The sequence below is a fragment of the Notamacropus eugenii genome, chromosome 1, assembly GCF_028372415.1.
Source record: "Notamacropus eugenii isolate mMacEug1 chromosome 1, mMacEug1.pri_v2, whole genome shotgun sequence".
Lineage (NCBI taxonomy): Eukaryota > Metazoa > Chordata > Mammalia > Diprotodontia > Macropodidae > Notamacropus > Notamacropus eugenii.
The window spans coordinates 22,718,339-22,724,553 of NC_092872.1; positions in this window are offsets into that span (position 1 = coordinate 22,718,339).

Genomic DNA, 6,215 nt, shown 5'->3' on the forward strand with positions numbered 1-6,215 from the left:
CTATAATTCTATTTCTCTTCTGTCCTTTGTAACTGTACTCCTCAAAAGGGTCTTTTCGTCTCTGTCACTGCTTCTACTCTAGTGCAGTCTCTCATCTCCTTACACATCTACAACCTGCCAGTGGGTCTGTCTGTCTCAAGTCTCTCCCCACTTCAATACATTCTCCATTTAGCCACTAACATGTTTTTCTTAAAATCCGGGTCTGATCATGTTACACACGCACCCTTCCCTTACTCAATAAACTCCAGTGGTTCCCTATTGCTTCTGGAAGCAAATTCATAATGCTGTTTGGCATTCAAAGTCCTTTGTAACCTAGACTCCTCCTACCTTCCCAGTCTACTTATACCATACTCTCCTACCACTGTACTCTTCAATTCAGTAACACTGAACTCCTGGCTGTTGCATGAATAGGCAATTCCAGCTCCAGGCATCTGGGCCTCTCAATCCCCATGCCTGGAATGTTCTCCCTCCTTCACTTTGACTACAGACCTTCCTGGTTTTCTTTAAGTCCTAACTGAAATTCTACCTTCTGAAAGAAGCCTTCCCCAACCTCTCTTAATTCCAGTGCTTTCCTTTTTTATTTTCTTTATATCCTGTTTGTATATATTTGTATGTTGTGTCTCATATTAGTTTATAAACTCTGTGAGGGCAGGAACTGTCACTTGACTCTTTTTGTGACCCTAGCTGGGTTATAGTGCTGGGCATATAGTGGGCACTTATTATTGAACTGAATTAGAAACATAGTTCCTGGCATATAGTAAGCATTTAATAAATTGTTCTCTTCTTTCCTGTTTTCTCTTGGTAATAGTTAAAAAAAAAAAAGAAAGGAGGCAAACTAGGATATTAGATAGAGAGTAAGCCTTGGGAGCTGCAGACCTGGTTTTAAATTCAACCTCTGAAAAACACTGGCTACATGACTCTGGGTGAGTCACTCAACCTTTCATTGTCACTGTCAACTTTCTAAGACTGTAAATTGTGCAGAAAATGTTGATTTGCATGCTAAAGGAAGTTCCCACATTGAGAATTACCTGTGTCAATGAAATCACAGATCTGGTAAAAATAAATAAATAAATCTTTTTTAAAAAACATTAAAATGACATTTCAATCCATGAAAGGACCAAGCCATACATTCCTTAAATAAGCAAACCCTGAGGCTAAATTCCATCAAAAAAATTTCAAGTCAACTCAAAAAAGTCTACATTCTTATGCATAGCTCATCAGCTGGGCTGGGGCATGATTAACTTATGAAGAAGAAATTTGTTTCTGTTGTCCTGAGCTTTTCCTTGGCCTAGTGTCCAGAGATTCAGAGATTTTGAATTGGGAGGGGCCTCTACAGCTATATTGTCAGAGGTAATCTTGTCTATAAGAATCCTGGTCCCAAACTTCATCCTTCTGTTTAGGTTGAATCTTTTCCCTCTTCTGGGAACACTGGCATTTTTACTAGGTACAAAGCCTAACTCTGAAGGATGAGGATCCAAGGTATTCCAGGCAGCAGCCAAGCTGAGTGGAGAAAATACTTTTCCAGACCCTGACATCATACCACATAAGCTGTTACTTACCCTAGGTACAGAGAAGACAAGCCATATTGAGAAGCAGATTGAAATGAAGCATGATGTAATTATTTAGGGTTCATTGACTGGATGACTGACTTCAAGAATTTACCATATTTTACCTAAACAGACTGGCAAAGGGACGTCTTTTTCCGGGAAGTTTTTAAATTTGTGGACCCAAATAGCTTCTGGTTAAATCTTTTGTTCTTACCTGAAGTTTGCCTCAAATAAAAGATAGAAATAATTAATTGGTCTCCATGCCATTTTACTTGGTGTTTCTCTTATTTTCCAGAGTGTATGAAAAAATGGACTGAGAAAATGTCCACAGTGAAATTTCTTTATTTTTAAAATCCTTTCCCAAGGCTCTAAGTTTTCTAAATGTTATAAGCAGAGGGTGGAAAAAGTCAGAAGTTAACTAAGGTCACTCTGTAATCAGCATGAGTCATTGGGAATCCAAACTGCAGGTTGAGAAACTAAAATGCTATGCTAAGTGGATCCATTTGTAAACATCACAGGAAGGAGACCTCATTCTTTTCTGAGGATGCCTTTCTGGTGGTGTTCTTATTTATTATTGAATTCCTGGTGATTATTGTAAGAAGGATCCATCTCATTAGGAAGGAAACCCATTCACATGGGTGGAAAGGGACCTTTGGTTTAATAAGGTAATACTGTCCAAAGGGAGGTTAGAGTTCTGTTCGATACCACCTACTCTTTCCTGATCAAGTGAATCAATCAGTCAATCTCCAAACATTTATAAAGTGCTTCTATGTGCCATGTTCAGTGCTGGACACTAGGGATATAATTCAAAGAATGAAACTTTCTATTCTTAAGAAGCTTCCATTCGAATGAGGCTAGATTGACTGTTGGAGACTTGAAAAGAGGAATAACCCTATTTTCAAGTGACAGGTTGGATCCAGATGGCTTCAAAGGTGAGAGGTTTATAGAGAGAAGGCAACGAGACAACACAAGTAGAGAATTGGACCTGGGGCAGAGATCATAATGTGGCCTTTTGAGAACTGATAAAAGGGAGGGAGTACCAATAAGGCAAGATAAGACTCCTGGTGAGAACTACCCTCTGCTAACGGGGACAGAAAAATCCTGGTTTGCACATTTTACCTTTCTTTTGAACCACTGGTTTATTCTCTTTCCCCTAGATTTTATTTCACTCTTTTCATTATACTCAAGTCTTATTAGCAACATCTGTCTTTGAATGAAAGGAATTGGGTGAATGGAAGTTCACTTAATTACAATTCTTCTCCTCCTGTATTGGATGTAGGACTCCCCGTTTTGACTGACTCTAGAACCATTTGGAATATACCAGCCAAAGCCAGGCAAAGGGGGAAAAAAAAGGAAAAATAACAGAGTGGCAGGGCTCAGGTGAGCTCAGAATATCAGAGAACTGCAAGCTGGGACAGCAGGGGAGAACAAGCTAACTCAGAGTCTTAGGCTGGGAAGCCTAGACCTGATAATGCTAAGGATTTAGGTGTAGCTCCAGTCCAGGAAGCCTTTGTCAGGCTTGAGGATTCAAAGGCTAAAGGGGCTTTAAGAGACCACACCAGAAGTCACAATTCTGAAGTTGTCCAGTGAGCTCATGGGCTATATTCATTCAACAAGGAAATATTTTAAAAAAAAAAGAATTGGGGGTGGCACAGATGATACATATTGTTTGGCCTGGGGAAAGACATTCTTCTTCTCACTGCCTCAGTTTCTCAATTTGTAATATAAGGCTGTATGAGATTTTCTCTAAGGTTGTTTAGGACTCTCAATGTTCTATGAAAAGTAGCATGGCATAGTGAATAAGTTGTTGGACCTGGAGTCAGGAAGACTGAGATTTGAATCTTTCCCCAGACACTAACTAACTATGTGACTAGACAAATCACAACCTCTCTAGAGCTCAGTTCCTCATTTATAATCCAAGAGAGTTAGATATGGTCTCTCAGATGCTTTCTAGCTCTAAATATATGATTCTAGGATTTACAGAAAACTATCAGAGACCATATATCACTGTATTTATATGTAGTACCCACTTTGGCTAGACCCTCTGAAATCTAATAGTTTAGGAATAACTAATAGATCTGATCTACATGAGAACCAGTGAAGAACAAGGGAACTCTGAGCCAGGCAGATAGTTCTTGTAGCATTTCATAATTAGTGAAAACCACTTCTACTATTCCATTCCCACAATAAGGAAGATGTGATTGTCTCTCCTGGTATGTGTATGTGGCAGAGGGGTTGAGGAATGTCCGTTTTTGACTAAGTCATAATAGAGCATTCACATGCTTTCTATTCAGCTGCCCACACACTTGAAAAGAAATGTAGAAAAAGACTCTCCCAAGACCTAGTGGAAAGGGGTAGGGGAGGCTAATGATAGTCCTATTCTAAAGGCCTTTCATTTCTTTCCCATGTCTTCTGAATAAGTAAAGATTATTTCAAAGTGTTCCTCACAACTCTCTCTGCCTTCCAGTTTCTGTGGATTTCCTTTCCTTCTCTCTCTCTGTCTTTCCTTTTGAACCTCAGCCTTACATTATGGCACTGGGGAGCTGGTGGGGGGAAGCTCATGAGAAAGAATATGACAATCTCCGGTTATTTCCTACCCCCATCACCTCACCCTGGGGCAATAGACTTTCCCAAAGTGTCTAGCTAATATTTCCTAAGATAGCCTCAGAGCAAAGTATTTTGGGTCTTAAATAACTAAGGCTTCTTGGCTAAGGTTTAAGGCAGACACTTTTCGCTTTTCCCTTTTGCCACCTCTCCCATTCCACTCTGTGGCCAAATAGCATTATATGAGGTTTCAATGTGTTTATTTCTACTCACTTATCCATAGATAACCGCAGACATATGGCATCATTTTTCAGTATTCATTCATTCCTTCAACAGTCATCTACTAAACACTCCTGTGTAAGGCCTTGGGCCAGAATCGGAGGAAAGAAAAATTGAAAATGAAATAACCCTTAATCCCCGAGAACTTAGAGTTTATTGAGAGTGGGAGAAGGTCATGGAAGTCATACCTACATTTCACCTATGATCATATCACAAGTCAAAGGAACACTCAGTATCCAAACAGAATTGTTCTCCTTTCACTGCCAGACTAGAGCCCTGGCCCATGGCAATCACATTGCACATGGTTTGGTCATCAGTCCAACCTTGACCTAATTCCTCAGGATTTCCTTGGAATGCAGAATTACTCAGAGTTGAAATTGATTCACAGGAACATACCTGTTACAGCAGATGTATTTATTTATTTTGTCACCTGAAGAAATTCTGCTTGAGCTGCCTGGATAGAAGAAACACAAAGCATGAGTACCCACCCACCACAAAAGTGCAGGTCTGACTTTTCTTTGTGAGAGCCCCGACTCCCACCTTTGGCGATGAATTTCCCATGGGATCTTAATAACGGACTGTTTCCATTTGCCCATTTCACTGATTATTTGTAGCACCTAAAGGGCCCTTGTGAACATTATCATCTGTTCAAAGGTGTCAGCCCAAGGACTTTGAGGTGTTCGAACACTGGGCTTTATGAGTACCTGTCAGGGATATGTAAAGGAAATTCCTGAAGGCAAATTCAAGGTCGGGTTCCACATGGACCTAAGATACCCCGCCAAGTCTCTCAGATTTTGTTCTTAATTCTTTCAGAGCACATTCAACAAAAGTTGACCGTAGAGATGATATATTCTAAAGTTCAGTTTTACTAACTCTGGGTTATTCCTCTCTCCCCACCTCCCCCCATATTTTTAAGAATCATCTTTTAAAAAGTAATTTGGTGGTTCTGAAATACAGTAGTAGCCCTGAAATATAGTAAACCAGCTTCGTGGATTTTGAAAACGTGCCAGAATTTCTCCATGGCTTCACAGGCTGAAAATCTGGGCCCTGTACTTGAGGAATTTAATAAAAAAAAAACCCAAAAAAAGAAATCCCAGCTCCAATTCCCCTGCAAATATGATTGGATTTCAAAATGTGCTTGGAAACCTGCGTCTGGGGCTTTGCCAATCCCTTAACATTTGAGACGTTTGCTGAACCCAAAACACAGCCGGGTTCACCCATCCATAATTAAGCCCCTCCCCCCCAAATGAATTCATTGCTTTGTGACACCATCTGCCTCACTACCTTATTTACATAATAGGGATCCCTGCTCGGACTGCAGCAAATGAGAAGCCACAAAAGAATGAAGAGTGAAAGTGGGAAAAAAAAAACTACATATATCATCAAATGCCTTTGATTTTTTTAAGAATTATTTTTTCAAAAGCTTTGACTTTTTTTTGCTGTGGTTCATCTGGGCCTCTTCCCAGCTCCCAGAACCTCCCTCATCCCTGCTGCCTCTGCAGGTCCCAGTAACACTGGTTCTTACAGGCAAACAGTTCATTTGTCACTTTTGATTTTATTAAATATTTTATTTTCCTCTTGTGTGCCCATTAGAATGCCAGTTGGGGGAAGTGATATAAATCAGGAACATTCAGTCTTCACGGAGGATGCAGGCTAAGTAAGCAGATTCACATTAACCCGAAATTGGAAAATGGGGGAGGGAGTCCAAAATAGAATTTTCTTTGAATCCTTCCCTCTTTCATCCTGGTCTCTCTCCTGGGAAGTTTCTGCCTTAGTAATGGTAGCATAAGCAATGATGTGTTGAAAGAAACACAAATGGTTGATATTTCACTTGCCTCAGTCCAT